The sequence below is a fragment of the Python bivittatus genome, unplaced genomic scaffold (genome assembly GCF_059951505.1).
Source record: "Python bivittatus isolate LINGU-HERP-01145 unplaced genomic scaffold, Pbiv_v1 ctg000590_np1212, whole genome shotgun sequence".
In the NCBI taxonomy this organism is placed as follows: domain Eukaryota; kingdom Metazoa; phylum Chordata; class Lepidosauria; order Squamata; family Pythonidae; genus Python; species Python bivittatus.
In genome coordinates, this window is record NW_028277086.1 from 5,246,047 (window position 1) to 5,264,947 (window position 18,901).

General features: G+C 37.6%; 1 protein-coding gene across 4 annotated transcripts in view; it reads left to right on the top strand.

Annotated features, from left to right (window-relative positions):
- The window catches only part of PTK2 (protein tyrosine kinase 2), a 224,564-nt gene that overhangs the window by 51,779 nt on the left and 153,884 nt on the right, over positions 1 to 18,901 (top strand). Inside the window, exon 3 of one of the 4 annotated variants that reach the window (XM_088148916.1) lies at positions 2,457 to 2,483. The exons of the other annotated variants lie outside the window; for them this stretch is intronic. The gene's annotated coding sequence lies outside the window, so the exon portion shown is untranslated. The remainder of the gene's footprint in view (positions 1 to 2,456; positions 2,484 to 18,901) is intronic. 4 annotated transcript variants of the gene reach the window in all.

An 18,901-nucleotide genomic window follows, 5' to 3' on the forward strand; every position in this document is an offset into this window, starting at 1 on the left:
ATAATCATTGGGACACACAGCTTTGTTACAATAGTATCTGAATGCTATTTCCTTAAGAAGTCTACATATATGTTAACTGTTGTACTTGAAATCAATTGCCAAAGACCACTTTAGTCTTTTCCTTCCTGACTTCCTCCTGCCTCCCTGTTTCTTGTTTCCTTACAAGTGTCTCTCTCAATATGTTAGCTTGTCTAGTTAGTGAGCAGATGGCTTAGTGAGCACTTTTTATATTATTCTCAAGCTTTCCATTTTCTCTCCTGGAACAAACTGTTGTTCTACCATGTGGTCTTCTGACATCCTTAAATCCAAATTCTTTCCTTTAAAAGTTCAAACTACATTTTTTATATACATACATACATACATACATACATACATACATACATAGTTGCATACTACCTACTGCCTGCAAACTACATAAAATATGTATACAAACTACAGAGAATATGCATTTGAAGTCATAACTGGATTTATCAATGTATATTGATTGCTGTGGAAGTCAGAAGTATGAGAGAGGTGAAGATTCTTCAGCAATTGATGAAAAAGAAAGGCTGAAACGATTACACCCAAATGACCATATATGGACAGGCAGGTTCTAAAATGTGGTTCAATAAGCTTTCAAGGGCTTATTTGCAAGCTTAAAATAAACAGAAATGTATGAATCACCTCCTGATATGCTATGAGACAAGGAAACAATTTACATACATGTTCTATTTAAATTATGACAACTTTTAGTGCTTCCTCCTACATGTACTGTGTTTATAGTAGACTTTCCATCTGTACCAGCTGACCATTATCACCACATTTATCCCAACTTTGTACTCTTCAGATATTTGAGGACTGTGGCTCCCAGAATTCCCTGACTGGTGGCCAGGAGTTCAGGAGTTTACAGTGTATTAAGGAATTAGTACTACCAATGAGTCAGATTACGACTCATTGGTAGTACTAATTCCTTAATACACTGTAGGATACTGGATACAGTAAAAAAATGATATTAATGAGAGCCTAATAAAACTATTCAGAATGTATTGTTTATTGCCATAGTTTAAAAATTGGAACCAGAATGAATTCATTTAAAAAAAGAGAAATAGAAAAATATTTTTTTAAGACCGCCTGACATGTTTCTCAGGACTTCAGTACATTATTTTTAGTAAATACTCCCCAACTGCATTTTGATAATTAATGGGAAAGGGCATTGCTTTGCAGTTTTTAGCAGTAACTGCAATTTTCCTTAAGCATGTTTCAGACTGAGTTAGAAATATGATGTAGATTGAGTTGAGGGTGATTTTTTTTTTTTGTATTCATTGAAATTTTATTAGGTTTTACAGAACGTTGCATTGATTTATAAGCTTAACCAAACACATACATTAGCATTTCTTGTTTATGTGAGCTTCTCTAGTTGTTTGATCATTCCTGCTACCTTTTTGTGGTATATTGAATGTATTGGAGATAGGCTGGGAATTAGCAACAGTAATCCATGCTGCTCCTGTAATGTCCACATGGCCCTTGGAAATTACAGAAAAGCTAGGTCACTAAGATTACTTTCTGAATTAGTATTTTCATAAAGCCCGAGCAGCAGCTAGGGCCCACCAATAAACCAAACCAAAGTCCTGTCTAATTTTGCTTCTAGGCTTTCTTTTTCTATTTCTTTAGCCTCCCAGTCTCTTAAGTATGGTGACATCTAAGGTAACAGAGTCACTTCAACTCTGGGCCATCAGTTCAGATAATCTACCAAACAGTGCCTTATAACAGTTTTCCAACCATGATTTATTAGTGTAGCACGTCCAACAGTTACAAATGTATGTTGTCTAACTGAAAGGTGACAGATATATCTAATATTCCCACCTCCTATTTTCCCCACAGCAAAAAACCTGTGAGGTAGATTGGGCTGAGAGAGAGGGACTGGCCAGATTGATTTGGTGTTGGAGTTGACAAGCCATTTTTATACTTCTTTTCATACTTAGTGTGCTATGATTTTGATTTATTGTCCTCCTTGTTATAGATAAATATAGATATCTATATCTATTTATTTGCTTTATAGTCTAGCAAATATCAAAGCTGAAAGTTTTAATACTTTTAGTTTAAATATTTCAAGCATTAACATTTAACTATGTTTGTACCGTGTGAACTTTTAAGTACATAATAAGTAAAATTACTATTATATTTATATTTATTTAGTGATCGTACATCTTATAAGCACAGTGAAGTGTGAGCATATGGAGGGGATAGAAATTAAGTTGGCATGGTGTCTTAATTCGTAATTATTGTATTCAAATATATTATAGTCACAATGTACCCTAACTACTAAGACTGTTAATTCGGATGAGAATGTTCAGGAAAGACTGTTTCCAATTTCAGAATTGTACCATTAGGTGAAAAAATACAATGTATCCAGATTACACTGATGTATTTTATTATTATTATTATTATTATTATTATTATTATTATTATTATTGCAGATATTTCCAGACTTCCCTTTTCGGCAGGTAAGTTCTTTTTAAATAAATTTGTAATTCCAGTAAATGGCTTATCTTAATAGGCATCAGATAATGATACAGTAGATATTGTAATCTGGGTAGAAACCCTCTCCCTTCATTTCCTTTGTTTTAGACAGGAAGTAAGCAGAGTTATGGATGAATCAATATGTTTTAAGAATAAATTGCCTTTTGACAAATATGATAATTGCCTAGGAGATAATCTATCTAGGTCAGTTTCATACTTCTAGTTTGTAAAGGTGGAATTATAATAGGCACCATCAAACTAATCCTGTCTTCTTTTGTTCTGCCTTTCAAGTGTCAAGTGGTGATGCTAGGAGTTGAATTGATTATGTCTACATTGTGTTGTCAGGATTTTGGTTTTGCAATTTGCGATACATAAATCATGCCTAATATACAGAGTGCGTGCGTATGTGTGTAAATAAATAAATTTAAAAAAACCTTGGCTAACATTGGATAATATATTATTTGACAAAAGAATAGTGTCATTATGATAAACTGAGATGGAGTTCTGCATCTTAAAGCCATTAATGTACCTTTGAAGGCACTCCTAACTTTGATAGCTACATCCTGGATTTGGACAACATAACTGCATTGGGATTATGTAGCTGGATTTAAAGCAGTTCCTAACATTCTAAACCAGAGCTTCTTGTTTTATATGAAATAAACATGCTCTGTTTTATTAGTCACTTTTGCACTGTCTAATCCACTAAATATTTGATAAGTATCTCTTAATGGCTTCATGAAATTACACAGGTTTTGAAGAAGTATTCTCCTCAGAAAATAATTTCAGAGTTAGTCCAAAATTCATATTTCACTCAGATTATTTATTCTGCATTTTCTGAGAGGCATTTATATATCTATATAAGTGTATATGCCTCCTGTTCTAGCAACCCTAAGCAGATACATATATTCCAAAAAAACAAAAATACATATTTTGGGGGAGGTGTACAAGGTGAAAGAAGTAAAAAGAGTTCATTTTACTGAATCTGATCAAAGGAAACAGGTGATCCGTTAGGTATAGCTCGTCTAATGTTTCATACTGTATCTAGTTGTTGTTGTTGTTGTTTAGTCGTTAAGTCGTGTCCGACTCTTCGTGACCCCATGAACCATATTGCGCCAGGCCTTCCTGTCCTTCACTGCCTCCCTGAGTTTGCTCAGTTTCATGCTCATTGCTTCAGTGATGCTATCTAACCATCTCATCCTCTGCCGTCCTCTTCTCCTTTTGCCTTCAATCTTTCCCAGCATCAGGGTCTTCTCCAAAGAGATCTCTCTTCGCATTAGGTGGCCAAAATATCTGAGCTTGAGCTTCATTATCGATCCTTCCAATGAGCAATCAGGGTTGATTTCCTTTAAGATTGACTGGTTTGACCTCCTAGCAGTCCAGGGAACTCTTAAGAGTCTTCTCCAGCACCACAGTTCAAAGGCATCAATTCTTCGGCGCTCGGCCTTTTTTATGGTCCAGCTCTCACAGCCATACATTACTACTGGAAAAACCATAGCTTTGACTATGCGGATCTTTGTCGGCAAGGTGACGTCTCTGCTTTTTAATATGCTATCTAGGCTTGCCATAGCTTTCCTCCCAAGGAGCAAGCGTCTTTTAATTTCATGGCTGCAGTCTCCGTCTGCGGTGATCTTGGAGCCCAAATAAATGAAGTCTGTTACTGCTTCCATTTCTACCCCTTCTATTTGCCAGGAATTGATGGGTCCAGATGCCATGATCTTAGTTTTTTTAATGTTGAGTTTCAAGCCAGCTTTTGCACTCTCCTCTTTCACCCTCATCAAGAGGCTCTTTAGTTCTTCTTCACTTTCTGCCATTAGGGTGGTATCGTCCGCATATCTGAGGTTGTTGATGATTCTCCCTGCAATCTTAATTCCGGCTTGTGATTCTTCCAGCCTGGCATTTCTCATGATGTACTCTGCATATAGGTTAAATAAGCAGGGTGACAGTATACAGCCTTGTCGTACACCTTTCCCTATTTTGAACCAATCGGTTGTTCCGTGACCGGTTCTAACTGTTGCTTCTTGGTCCGCATACAGATTTCTCAGGAGACAGGTAAGGTGGTCTGGTATTCCCATCTCTTTAAGAATTTGCCACAGTTTGTTGTGATCCACACAATCAAAGGCTTTTGCATAGTCAATGAAGCAGAAGTAGATATTTTTCTGGAACTCTCGTGCTTTCTCCATGATCCAGCGAATGTTGGCGATTTGATCTCTAGTTCCTCTGCCTCTTCGAAACCCAGCTTGTACATCCGGTAGTTCTCGGTTCATATATTGCTGAAGCCTAGCTTGTAGGATTTTGAGCATAACCTTGCTAGCATGTGAAATGAGTGCAATTGTGCGATAGTTTGAGCATTCTTTGGCGTTGCCCTTCTTTGGAATTGGAACGTAAACTGACCTTTTCCAATCCCGTGGCCACTGTTGCATTTTCCAAACTTGCTGGCATATTGAGTGCAGCACTTTAACACCATCATCTTTTAGTATTTTAAATAACTCAGCTGGAATCCTGTCATCTCCACTAGCTTTGTTGTTAGCAATGCTTCCTAAGGCCCACTTGACTTCACTCTCTAGGATGTCTGGCTCAAGGTCAGTGATCACACCAGCGTGGACATCAGGGACATTAAGATCTTTCTTGTATAGTTCTTCTGTGTATTCTTGCCACCTCTTCTTAATCTCTTCTGCTTCTGTTAGGTCCCTGCCTTTTTGTCCTTTATCATGCCCATCTTTGCACTAAACGTTCCTTTCATATCTCCAATTTTCTTGAAGAGATCTCTAGTCTTCCCCATTCTATTGTTTTCCTCAATTTCTTTGCATTGTTCATTTAAGAAGGCCTTCTTATCTCTCCTGGCTATTCTCTGGAAATCTACATTCAGCTGCTTATATCTTTCCCTTTCACCCTTGCTTTTCGCATTCCTTCTTTCCACAGCTATTTGTAAAGCCTCATCAGACAGCCATTTTGCTTTCTTGCATTTCTTTTTCTTTGGGATGGTTTTAGTTGCTGCCTCCTGTACAATGTTACGGACCTCCGTCCATAGTTCTTCAGGCACTCTGTCTACCAAATCTAATCCTCTAAATCTATTCATCACCTTCACTGTGTACTCACAAGGAATATGATCTAAGTCATACCTGAGTGGTCTAGTGGTTTTCCCTACATTCTTCAATTTAAGCCTAAATTTTGCAGTAAGAAGCTCATGATCTGAGCCACAGTCAGCTCCTGGTCTTGTTTTTGCTGTCTGTATAGAGCTTCTCCATCTTTGGCTGCAAAGTATATAATCAATCTGGTTTCGGTATTGACCATCTGGTGATGTCCATGTGTAGAGTCGTCTCTTGTGTTGTTGGAAAAGAGTGTTTGCTATGACTAGCTTGTTCTCTTGACAGAACTCTATTAGCCTTTGCCCTGCTTCATTTTGTACTCCAAGGCCAAATTTGCCTGTTATTCCGATTACTCCTTGACTTCCTACTTTAGCATTCCAATCCCCTATGATGAAAAGGACATCTTTTTGGTGCTAGTTCTAGAAGGTGTTGTAGGTCTTCATAGAAGCGGTCAACTTCAGCTTCTTCAGCATCAGTGGTTGGGGCATAGACTTGGATGACTGTGATATTGAATGGTTTGCCTTGGATACGCACTGAGATCATTCTGTCGTTTTTGAGGTTGTACCCCATTACTGCCTTTCCCACTCTCTTATTCACTATGAGTGCAACTCCATTTCTTCTAAGGGTTTCTTGCCCACAGTAGTAGATATAATGGTCACCCGAATTAAATTCACCCATTCCCGTCCATTTCAGTTCGCTGATTCCCAAGATGTCGACGTTCAATCTTGTCATCTCATGTTGGACCACATCCAGCTTGCCTTGGTTCATAGATCTTACATTCCAGGTACCTATACAATATTGTTCTTTACAGCATCGGACCTTCTTTTCGCTTCCAGATACATCCACAGCTGAACGTCCTTTCGGCTTTGGCCCAGCCGCTTCACTCTTTCTGGAGCTACTTGGAAATGCCCTCCGCTCTTCCCCAGTAGCATATTGGACACCTTCCGACCTGAGGGGCTCATCTTCCGGCATCATATCTTTTAGCCTTTTGACATTGTCCATGGGGTTTTCTTGGCAAGGACACTGGAGTGGGTTGCCATTTCCTTCTCCAGTGGACCACATTTTGTCAGAACTCTCTGTCATGACCTGTCCGTCTTGGGTGGCCCTGCATGGTATAGCTCATGGCTTCACTGAGTTACGCAAGCCCCTTCGCCACGACAAGGCAGTGATCCATGAAGGGGACTGTATCTAGGGCTACCCTTAAAAAGTATTTGGAAATTACAGCTGTTCAGGATACTGGGATCAGACAGTGCCTGCAGTGAAAGAACTGCGCTGGCTGCCAGTTGTATACTGTGCACAATTTAAGGTGCTGGTATTAACCTTTAAAGTTCTAAAAAGTTGAATGCTTGACATGTCTTTCCCATGATGACTGTGCCCACTTATGGCACAGTTACAGAGTTGTGCTTTTGAAGATGCCCCATTGCCAGGAGCTCAATTATTTTGTAATTGGGAGACAGCCTTCTCCCATGTGGTCCCCTGGCTGTGGCAGTGTGTTTGGCTCTTCCTCTCTCAGTCTTTAGGAAAAAGGCAAAAATGCATCTTTTTCTCCAAGCTATTTTTAATTATTATTGATTATGTATCATGAAGTTGGTGTCAACTTATCCCTGTCACATCACCCTGGGCACAGAGAGAACTGCTCCTGTCTGTGCTCCTGCACTCTGAAGATGCCGGTCACAGGTGCTGGCGAAACGTTAGGAAACAAAACTTCAAGAACACGGCCACACAGCCCGGAACACCCACACCAGCCACCCTTGGTGTCAAGTCTTAGCCACCAGACAGATTATCTTTAGGAGGATCTATCTCCAACCTGGTCCTTCAGGTTTTTTAAGGGCGTACCCATCGTTCTTGTAATTTAGTCCATCCACCTTGCTACTGGTTGTCCTCTTCTTTCCTTTCCTTTCCTTGTATTTAAATGTAATATTTGATATTCTGATTTTAATGGTCTGGATTTTAGAAAAGCAGGCAGTGTATAAATTTAATAATAATAATAACAGCAGTGACAATTATTATTGCATAAAGTGTATCCAATTCAGGTTATGACCTTTAAAGCCCTTCATGGCATGGGCTCAGGTTACCTGAGGAACTGCATTGTCCTGGTTACATCGGGTCTGGTGGGAAGGGCATGTTGTGGACCCCGTCGGTTAGAGAATTTCAACTAGTGGGGTCTAGGAGGAGAGCCTTTTCTGCCGCCACCCTTGCCCTGTGGAATATCTTGCCACCCGAGGTGAGGTTGGCACTCTTCTGGCCTTCTGGAAGAGCATTAAGACCTGGCTCTGCTGACTAACTTGGGGATCTAATGGGGGCTCCCAGCACTGGGGGTGGCTGGTGCCTTGAGGATGCTGTCTCCTTCTTTTAAGTTTGTAGTCTTTTAATGTGTTTTGTAGTTTTTAAATGTTTTTATGCTTATTCGTGAACCGCCTTCAGTCACTGATAGTGAAATGGGCAGTGCATAGTTTTGATTTATAAATAAATAAATAATAAATAATAAACAAATGTCCATAGAAACTATAATTTTCTGTTCTGACTAGCTTTATTTTTCAGTTTTTTACCTGACTTTTAAAATTGGTTGATTTCAATGAGATTATCATAGTATACTTTCTAATTGTTGAGAAAATTTGCAGTATTATCTTTCCTTCTCAACAAATACCTTGGGCTGGATCCAACATTTCTATCCTTAAACAGAAGAGTTCAGGGAGCGACTGAGTACGAGACCTGTGCATCCTTTCAGATTTGGGCTGGGCTGGGCTCTATTTGTAGCACTTGTCTTCATCCCTTTAAACCAGGGGTTCTTAAACCTTTTGCCATCACACCTCCCTTTAGTGTAATCTAATATACGTACCTCCTCTAAACATCCAAACACCAAAAATAAACACAAATGAACAATGAAAGCAATACAATGGAACTTTATTTTTAATAAAGACATTAAACAAAAACGAAAAAAACCACAAAGTTTGTACCTCCACCACCGCCATGTTACTCATTTGAAACCAGTATTTTGGGAAAGATGGATTTATTGTAGCAATGCACCACTAAAATGTTCTTCACATCTCCCCTGGACTCTTTCTGCACTTCCCCAAGGGAGGTACACCTTACAGTTTGGGAAACCCTGCTTTAAACCAAATGTGCCTTTTCTTGAAATAATACTGCAGCTGTGAAGGACAACCATGCGATCCCAGAGAAGATACAGCTGCTTTAAGGAGTCAATAACACAGGAGCTGCCTGCAACTTGGGATAATGTCACATTTTAATGACAATATCAAAATGTAAAACAAAGTGGAAACAGTCATAAATTGCTAGTAACCCTCATATCTGGAGTAACAGAAGCTTGTACAGTACAGCAAGCAGCTGTGTCTGATTTAGCTAACTTACTAGTAGCAGTAAGATATGATGATATGACTTTTAGTTTGTGTTCCTTTAGAGGACATTATTTCTGTTCTGCTCCTAGTTTCTTCTTAACTTTCCTTCATTGCAGCTCTCTGGAATTGAATTTGCCAGACAAGTGAAAAAAAATAAAATCTAACACCACTTGGAGACCAGGCAGTAACCACTTGATACCTTCTTTTAATTCTCTTGTTCATGTTTGTCTGGCTTATGCTGAACACTTCCTTTACAATATGCTTCTGTTCTGTGTGGGAATCAGTGTATTAAAAGGGATTTTATCACTGCTTCTTGGTCATAGTATGCAGTTGACAATTGGATTAAGTATAGATGCCATTTCTTGTAGTTGCTGTCTGATAATGGTAATCCTGAACATTTCCTTTCATCTTTGATTTCATAGTTAAACCTTTTTGTAGGAATGATTGAGTGTGTGACATTGAATGTATTATATGATTAGGTAGTTTCCCTCACATAAGGGAGCTAGCCTACATTTCTCTAATCTCTGTCACAGCTTTGATGTTTTTGCTGCTTACTTTGCTCTTACTTTTTAATTGAGGCCATGCATATGTGACTTGACGATTTGAGAGTTCAAATCACTGGGGCTTTTCAGGCCAAGTTGTTCAAAATGTATTACTGTAGAGGTGAATTTTGTAGTATCTTCATCACTGTATAAAAGCCCCCCGATTAGGCCAGCCATCCTATAGTGTGTATTCCTCCAAAGAGGGAGAGAAGAGGATTTTTAATTGGATGTACAGCTCAGTTTCAGCATATGAGCTGTATGCTCAAGATAAGAATGGATTAATCAAAGTAATCTCACAGATGATTTTATTTCTGTCACCACCATAGAAAACAGTTTTTAAAGGTGTTCCACTGTTTTGTCTCTAAACTTGCTTTCCATAATCATAACAGAATGCTTGAAATGTTATTCCTACATGCTACTCTTTAATATATAATTTTAATTTTAATTCTGCATCTTGGAAAAACTCATCAAAAGTGATATTTACCACACAATAAAGTGTGAGTCAGAGCATGAGAAATTGTTTTTGCTATTATAAATGTTGCATGCTACCATTAAATTTGATTTACTTTTGTGTCCTGTCACAGTTTTGAATTCTGCATGGGGAAGTATTGCAGAAAGGGTGAATGTGTGTTCGAAGTAGGGGGATCCCGCAATTCCTGTCACCATTGCTGACAGGAGTGATAATACCCCTATTTTGAACCTGGCCAAGAAAAAAAAGTATTTACAACTGAGTACTTGCTGCTATCTTAATTATTGTGAAGAAAAGAAATCTAAAGGTGTACACATTTAAACCTGGATGGTATTTTTCTATATTTAGAAATAAAGATAACACAGTAAGAGGTAGAATTTAGGACTAAAAAAGGTATTGATATCACCTTTGAATGGAAATATAGGAACTGACTTCCTTTTTCCCCAAGACTCTAGAAAACAGTTGGTGGGTGTCTTAGGAGTTTTGAGAACATGATATAGGTGCTGTCCAATACAGCTGCTGGAGAAAGGCTTATCTACAGTAAAATGTCTACCACGGGGAGATGTAATGTTCCGAGTATTGATGTATAAAATGGCATACAGATGTGGTGGAAGGAAGTTAGTTTATAAGGATAAAAAGGTATAGAGAGGTATAGAGCATGGGGTTGATGTAATTAGATTTTACTATATTTCCTTTTCTTTCCCTTATCTCATGCTTTTAATTTCCTTTCCTTACTATTTCTTCGTGTGTTTCTGCACTCTGCATAACATTGCTTATCACAAAAGAGAATACAGGTAGTCCTTGTTGAACGACCACTCATTTAGCGACCGTTTGAAATTGTGAGAGCGCTGAATGAGGGGGACTTATGACAGGTCCTCGTAGTTGTGGCTGTCACTGCATCCCCGTGGCCACATGATTGCGATTTGGGCATTTGGCAGCCAGCTTGCAGTTATGATGTGGCAGTGTCCCATGGTCATGTGATCGCCATTTGCAAATTTCACTCCAGGCTTCCAACAAGCAAAGTCAATGGGGAAGGCTGTGGGAGGTCACAAATGGCAATCATGTGACCATGGGATGCTGTGACTGTGCTGGATTCGTCTAATGACAGCAACCGGAACTGCTGCTACTGCTGTTGTAAGTCAGGTGTGGTCACATGACATGCTTTATGACTGCGTTGCTTAGCGACGGGGTTGCTGGTCCCAATTACCACTGTTAAGCAAGGACTATTGTAATATGATCAATGTGTATGCATAAAGATGATGCTGTAGGCCAGTGATTTGCTACAGTTACATTTCCATTTTTAATTAAGATTGTATATGTAAAGCACACTTGATCAGGTGGAGTCACAAACCTAATGGATGCCAAACAGGTATCAGCAGGCACACTGAAAACACCAGGCTTCAATGTAGAAACTTGTTTCATTGCTTCCAAGAGTGTTCTTTCGTCTTTTTTATTTCTGAAGTTGTGGATGTAAAGTCAAGGGTTTGAGATATTGCTGCAGGTTGCTAAAAAAACTGAGAAGTCTCATGTGTGTTTGTATAAACATCTCTCTGCTAGATTCAAGGGGCATTCTCAGTGGTTTGCTTTTTATTGCTTAATGAGAGGTAGGATTTTTGTAGTCTCTCTCCAAATGGCTGAGAAGAATTGGAGCTTAGTACATCCAGAAGATGCATGCTTGAGAAGGCTATATAACCAGCTGCACTAAGACTGTGAAGCACTAAATCTCTCCTGTTGGTCCAGCAAACACTAATTGTTAAAGCAAAACAGATTCTTAATTATTACCACAAAACCAGAGTGTTTCTCTGGAACAATCAAATAAAAACCTCAATATTTTATCCATTGCTTTTTCAATTTAAGTAAATGTCCTGTAATTAAAGAAAAGCAGATTTTTAAATTGTTGCACATTTATGTATGCATGAGCCTTTATTGGAACATTCAGCTTGGGTTGAAATAATATAATAAATGGATCTCAAAATGGTTTTGTTTGTATGTGTATGCATGCATGTTTTATTCATGGACTGTGAAGGTGATTTCTTCTATTGATTAATTTGTGTTAATATTATATTTATTTTCCAGCAAGTTCTGTATGAAAGTTTAATTTATAAACACTTACATGTAAAGAGCTTTCATTTCCCTTAATATTGGCCATTTTCTTGCATTCTTTGGTAAAAAGCACAAGGTTAGAGAATATGTGAACAACTGTAAGGATGACAGTTTGCTCTCTTCTCCTTTTCAAGGGCTTTGAAACTCCTCAAAAGGAACTTAACACTAAATAATCTCATTCACTCCTCTTAATTCTGGGGAACAGGGACTAATAAACCAGAACAGATGTCATCCATCTGTGGCACATCTGTCTTCTGTTTTATGCCAATGTTTAAATTATAATTCCTTGGTAGTATGTGATTGACTAAAGTTAATGCTGTAATAATAAATATTACAGTATAATGTTGCCAGCAGGAAGTCCTGGAAATTTAAGCTTCATCTCATGGAAAACACTGTTCTGTCAACTTTATTTGCAGATGGGTTAGGGGAAACAGATGATTTTATTTATTTAGTTTTATTTTTTTGAAGTGAAATATTTGTGCTTTAACTGTGGTATTAAAGAATAGAATTTCACTATAACTTCATGTGGGCACTAAACTAACTAAACGTAATATACAGCTCTTTGGCTAGAACGGTAAAAAAATTACATATGACACTGAAAGCAAACCAAAGTCTACCCGCTGAGGTAGTGTGTTGAAATGTGAATAGATTTTTTCTAGCAGTTTTTATGATTTTTATGTTGCAGATAATTAAGTGGCAAGTTTTTAATAAACGGATGTTTGATTTAAAGAAATTGGCCGTTCCCATTTCCTTTCAGCACTCTGCAGTACAGCACACGTTCAGAGAAACATTTTCAGAGTGGAGGAGGGCTGTGGATCAGTGTTTAGGAAGTTTTTTTATGTCTGCAGACTTTGGTTCCCATATTCTTGTGATGCTAATCAAGTATTTTGAAGAAACAAGCAGCAATATATGATTTGCTGCTGATTGTTCATCTATTTTTGAAAAGGACTTTGAACTTGTAATTCTCAGAAGGTTGTTTGCCTGCTAAATAGATAGATCCAAATTGAATATCTTCTGCCATATTTATGAAAAGAGACTTGGATATCTTCATTGATAACAAGAAGTTAATGGCAGGGGTTTATATTTCATCCTGATTATTGATTTTTAGTACAGTGTTGGGGCATGTTAGTTTGTTGCTGATTATTACATGCAGAAATGCCCATTAATAAATAAATGTCTTTCCTGGCTTCTGCATCTTTAGTCGAGCATGTCAGGCCTAGCCCAAGGAACTCCAAGAGACCATGTAAATTCAGTCCAGCAATGTTTATTAGCTACAACCTCTAGCAGGAATCTTCCCAGACTGAAACCCTAGTCCCCAAGTAATGACAGCCACAACATTGTGAATTCCTCAGGGAGGTGCCAGTCTCATCCTCTTATCTCTCCCTCACGCCTCAGGAGATGAAAGAAAATGTTTTTCTCCCTGAGTCTGGCCTTCATAATTCCATTCCATCACAAGCATGACCATATTTTAGGAGCAGTTACATTAAGGATTAAACTGCTCCTAAAATATGGTCATGCTGAACTAAAGATGTGGAAGTCAGGAAAGACATTTATTTATTTATCTGTTCAATTTATAAGCCACCTCAATTGTCTAAGCAAAGTCGATGACATATAACATATTAAAACAATAAAAGAGGTAGAAAACAGTAATGGATAAAAACAAAATATATTACTCTATCAGGTATGGCCACAGAAACATTTCCAAGGTTTTACAAGGTGATGCAACTTTAACAGTGGGACCTGGAATATGCCTGTTCTACTACACCTAATAAGGTGGTCAGATATAAGTGGAGACAAGTGGACCTTCAGGTACCTGTCCACTGACAGTCAGCAATCTGAACTGCATCTGGAAGTCAACTGGCAACCAACGCAGCTTGCAGAGCAGAGGTGTTATCAGGGTTAACCAAGATCTGCCCATAGCCACTTGTGCTTCTGCATTCTGGACTGGCTGTAACTTCCTAGGGGTCTTCAGTGGCAGCCGCATATAGGTTACATTGCAAAAGTCCAATTATGAGGTGATTAAGGCATGAGTGACTGTGAGTAGGACCTCAGTAGTCTCATCTATAGCATTGCCAGTGTTGTCTCCCTAAAGCAGAAACAATGATTTTGGTGAATCTGTGAAATTTGGAGGAAGGATAGGATACTTACCTGGAAAGTGCTGGGTGTTAAAGTCCTTCTGCCTCTGCAACTATGTGCTTTACATTCATCAATTCTCTGTTCTGCTATATTTTTTGTGACTTTAATACTAGTTGAGAAAACAAAGCACTTTTGAATGAGTTTGGACTTCTTAATTCATCCTGTCTCTTCCCCTTCTTTTTTTTCAGAATTTTATAGGTTTCTTGTCAAGGGATATGTCCATAATGTGCACATTTTCTTATATATTCTTACTTTCTCCCCTTCAAATAGTTGAATTGATAGGGAACAATGGAAATAATATTGTCAAATTCAGGTAATATGTAGAAGAGTGAAGTATTAAAGAAGTTCAACACAATCATGTTTGGTTTCTAAAAAAAATGTCTTTAAATGAAATTGTAAAAGTGCAGCTGAAAGAGAAATAAAAGTCAAAATTCTCTGAAACCCTCCCCCCTTTCCTTCCAAAAGAATTTCAGCTACTAAGGTACCTAACAAATTCCGAAGGATACCATATGATTTAATTAGTATTATCTAATTGATTCATTGATCTATTGGATTCAAGGTTGCCCGACTCTGAAAAGACTGGGTGGCTTACACTATTTAAAAGAATGCATCATTTAAAAAGTTTAAGAAGTTAGATTTTAGAAAAAAGAAAGCATTGCCCCAAATAAGAGAACAAAGGGAAACTCAATCTATGGCAAAAGAAATGCAACTCAACCGTAAGGGATGAAATCAGTAGAAGTTAAAATATTGTTAAAATCAAAGAGCAGTAAGAAAATTAAATTTTAAATAATCAGAAGAAAAAAGCTAAAGAGATATTTGGACAGTTGGACAGGAAAGGAACTGAAGGAAAGCTTTTCAGACTGCAAATTCTGAATATATTTACATCTACTTTTTATAGTATATTTCTTAGAAAGAAATGTTTTAAAATACTCTAAGAATAGATGATAAGAGATGGAAGCAAATTCTTATGGGTAAGTTTTAGTCTTCATACTGGTACCATACTGGATTTTATACTTTTGCTGTTTTGTTTGCATTTAGTGTGGCCATAAAATTTATTAAACTTTCCAGATATAAAATAAAAAATAATAGGACATCAGATTAAACTGAAACTCTACATTCATAGACCTTTCTGTGTTACTATTAGCTATTATGCTACTGTTATTTGAAGTACTTTGAACATAGAAATTGCAGGAAAAATTAGCATCTAATTTCTACACTAGCATGAGTAACTTTTTGTAGCATCTCTATTTCTAATAATGTTTATCCTGCTGTTTTTTTTTAATTACTCCAAGAAGTTTAAATGGAAGCTGGTTCATAAATAAGAATGAATGAAATAGTAAAAAAACAATTATTTTGCCAAAAAGCCTGCCATGTGTGCAGAAAGTATTAGAGTTTCTTAAGCCACCAAAAACCACCTCACAGAGTGAGTTATGTAAAGCATTATCCATGTAATAGCTCTGCTACTCCTGTGTAGAAATTCTTTAGGCAACGGTAATCTTTTGATAACAGATAAGATGTTAAGCAAGATGGTGTCCTTCGAAGAAGCAGTTGATCTGAATTTCCCTCTTTCTGATGCTACTTGTGTCAGCTACTAGATTTGGAGCAAACAAGGCTGGGGATCATGGATGGCCATCATGTTGTAATAATATTTTTAAATTCTGTGTTTTACTGTTAACCATTTAGGATTAAGCAGTTGATAAATAAATAAGGACTTGGTTGAGTATTTCCAGCAGAGAGAGAGAGTGAGCCCTAAATGAATTGCAAAATGTATGGTTAATGGTCTTTGTAATGAATTAATGTAGAATTTGGAGGTTAAAAGCAATCATTTTCTTTGGATGTTTTCTTTTGTTTGAAATCTTCCAGTTATGATGGAAGACTGTTGTATTAAAATGACTGGTTAAACTGGTATGATATACACGCCTGAACTGAGTTCATAAGTTCCAACAACAAATTGTGATTTTCTTTTTCAACTTTGGTAGTGCTGATTTATTTAGCCAGCACTCTTAACCACACATAGGACAGACTTAGCAATAAACATGCATTCCTGCTCCATAAAGGAAAAACATGTGGAAAAAATCAAATTGCTATGTGTACTATAATAAGCTAAGCATATGAGTGTACTTCCTGTAGGTTAACAAACTAAAGTAAGTATGTTTATTTTTAATGAATATATAAGTAATGATACTTCATCTTACGTCAGAAACTAATATTTTTCAATATTTAGTTCACAACTGACATCTTTTTCCTTTTCATTGTGAGCCTGTTTCACATAGCAGCTGGGGAAGAAAATTCCACTGGGAGACAATGATATTTATGTTTATTATACCATAAACACTGGGCTTCTGCCAGATGCACCTGCTGTAGCTCTTAATTGTGTTGAATGTAAAACAAATAAAAATGACTGCCCCTTTTTAAAAATACAGTGGTGAAAAAAATAAAAAAAAATGTACTATGTCTTTTGAGGAAACAACCTCTCCTTTTCTACCACTAATCGATTTTCCTGTAGCCATCACAATGCTCCATTACAAGGGCTTTGCAACAGTGAGTTTTGCAAGTTCTGATTTTTTGCTCTCGTATGGGGGAGAAGTGGGCGGTTGCTGTACCATCTGTTAATGATTCTGCTTGGTGAACATACTTCACCTCAGGGGCTGGTTGCTGACAAGAATTCAGAACCCAGAATGGTTCAGAAAAGTAATTGGGTGTCTACCTCAATTCAGCTGGGCATAGTCAGTAATTCTGAGGAAGCAGCTGTTGCCCTTCGCATATGAGGCATTCATGAAGTTTGCTTTCAGAAGCTGATTGGATTTTAAAAAGCCAAAATACAGATTACAAGAACTTCATAATTTTTACACTGCTAATAAATAGAGGTATGATGATGTTGTAGTGCTTTGTTTAGATCAGTTGTAGATTGTACATCGCACGATTAATCTTGCAATTATTCAGACCTTTCCTGATTGGACTGGCAGAAGTTCAGTTGCAGATGTAACCAGAATTGGATGTAAAACACTGGAATTGCAACTATATTTTTAAAGAGAGATTATGGCATAATTCAGGTACTTCCAGATATGTTGGATTGAAGATGTTGGAAAATGTAGTGTTGTACATCTGGAGGTCATCAGGTTATGGAAGATTGAAGAGATTCAAACACTTTTTCAGACTCTGGAAAACAATTTTGAAAGAAGCAGAAAGGGCTGTTTTTGAAGACAAAGCCTGGCATGGGTAAATACCTGTATGCAAAGTGTGGGTAGGACACTGTGACTTTTAAGAACTTGCCTTTTGTAGAACCAAATAATTCTGATAGCAGTGGAGATATGATGGAAATGTGAGGATATGATGCAAGGAATGGAGGAATTCAGCCACCAGATACTTTAGTAAAATGCAGAGAAATACTTCTAAAGGGAGAAAGAGGAAGAAGGGAGAGAAGATTACAGAAATATCTGCAGCATTGGTCAGACTGTAGTTGCACAATGTGTATATTGAGACAAGATAGGTACAGTTAATTTAGAATAATACTTGTCTTTACGTTCTTTCCTAAGACAAGTTTACTGCTTGGTGTTGGGTGTGTAACCATGAAATTAGACCATGATTTGAGTGGCCTTGACTACATTTTTATGAAAATTGCAACAGCGTTGCCAAAAGAGACAGACAGAGGTTTGATTCTTGATGCATCATTGTTGAACCCCCAAGGCACATAACATGTTTGCATGAATTTTTGTGTAATGGTCTCTACAGAATGGCAGAAAACTTAGACTTGAGAGTCCTCGGTTCTGATTTGTGCTCAAGGCAAGGGTGTCATTGAGCAATGCTCTCTTTTCTAATCTGCTTCTATCTGTGAGGCTGAAACATAGGGGTCTCATATACGTTGTCTTGAACTCCTTGAGATGATAACATAATAAGATTTCAAAGTAGGTGTTAAAGTAGTGTTAACAACTGGCTCACATGATAGGTGCAAATAGTTCCATTTAAGCTTGTTATTTAAAAGTCTGGTGGAACATTTTAATAAAAGTATATATAGAAGTTGTAAGATGTGTACAGCATATTGCATTAGTTAATTTAAGGAAAAAGTGCCCTTGAGTCAAGTTTAACTCCCAGTGACTACATGGACACATCCACGCCATTTTCTTGGGAACAGTACATTGGCTTCTTCCAGAATGTTTTTTTTTTTTTCAACTTCCCAGTCTAGCCTAATATTCCCTGTTAGTTCTAACCAAGCCGGACCCTCCTGAGCCCTAGATAAACTAGGTGCTGTCATCTTCTGAGATTCAGCTAATATTTTACTGCAGTACGGTACAGCAGTAGTGTCCCCATCTTGCAGAGATGGAGATGGAGAGATTAAAAGGATGGGACTTTGTCTAACTTAATGAGTTTCTGATTAGGTTGGCAAAGCCCCCTGATGCTAGCCAAATGGTAGCTTCTGAGTTGTTATCCATTTCTGGACAGTTTGAAATCAATCCAGGAAGGTAGTGAGAGAGTTAGCCAGAAGACTCTAGAGGCCCCAGAATAGAAAGGAATCATGAACCAAGTTGCAGCAAAGATTGAACAGGGGTGTTAAAAAGGAAGCTTATAAAAAACGAGTGGATACAGAAATAGTGGTAGTCCAGCGAGAATAAATTTTGCTCAACATTGGAAAAAAGATAAATTCTGATGATATCTGACTGGGAACTTAAACTAGGAGAATATGCAGCAATGGCAAAATTAACAGCTTATATT